Here is a 991-nt window from a genome sequence, read left to right on the forward strand (position 1 = left end):
GTGTGAATAAAAAGTTCAATGCTGTTGGATTTGGATTCTGATTTCATCCTCTCTTCATAATGTTTGAATAAGGCTGCTCAGAATTGCTTGTTTCTGCAAGTTTCAGCTTCAGTGCCCTGTCCCAGGCCCATGCCCATTCCACAGTTGAGTGATGGAAATATATATTCTATTGAATGGTGTGTCATAATCTTTACCATTTGCCTGGTGTATTTGTTAGGGTTCTCTAGGGAAACAGAATCAACAAGAGGTATCTATGAACATAGTATTTTATAAAAGTGTGTCACGCAACTGTGGGTATGTATGAGTCCAAATTCCTTAGGGCAGGCAGCAAACTGGCAATTCCAATGAAGGTGTTTGATGTACTTCTCAGGCAGCAAACTGGCAATTCTGATAAAGGTGTTTGATGAACCCCTCAGGAAATGCTTTGCTGGCTAGCCAAAGAAGTGAAGGTCCTCTATCTGTCTTGCTTAAAAGTCTTCAACTGATTGGATTAAATCCAGCTGCCTGAATTCTCTCATTATGGAAGACACACCCTTCGTTGATGTAATCAGTCACAGCTGCAGCCAGTTGACTGATGATTTAATAAACCAGCCTTCTGGTTTATTAACCAGCCACAAATGTCCTTGCAGTAATAGGCCAGTGCTTGCTTGACCAGACACCTAGATACCATCACCTGGCCAAGCTGACACGTGAACCTAACCATCACACTTGGGAAAGTCTTCCAAGCAAAGTGGGCATGAATATAAGTGAGAACTCAAAATGCATTAAGCAAAAAATAATTCTTTGGCTCATATATTTGGGGCATCCAGAGAAAAATCTGACATTGTTAGACCCAGGGGTTCAAATGTTGTCACCAGTATTCTTTTCTTTCCTGTGTCCTTTTCTCTCTCCCATAGCCACTTCATTCCCATAGCTTGGTTTTGATTTCTTCTGAGTTCACATCATCCTCTGGCAGGCTCTCTCCATGTGGTGGGAACAATAGTCAGTAGCA

The sequence above is a fragment of the Choloepus didactylus genome, chromosome 18, assembly GCF_015220235.1.
Source record: "Choloepus didactylus isolate mChoDid1 chromosome 18, mChoDid1.pri, whole genome shotgun sequence".
Classification (NCBI taxonomy): Eukaryota; Metazoa; Chordata; class Mammalia; order Pilosa; family Megalonychidae; genus Choloepus; species Choloepus didactylus.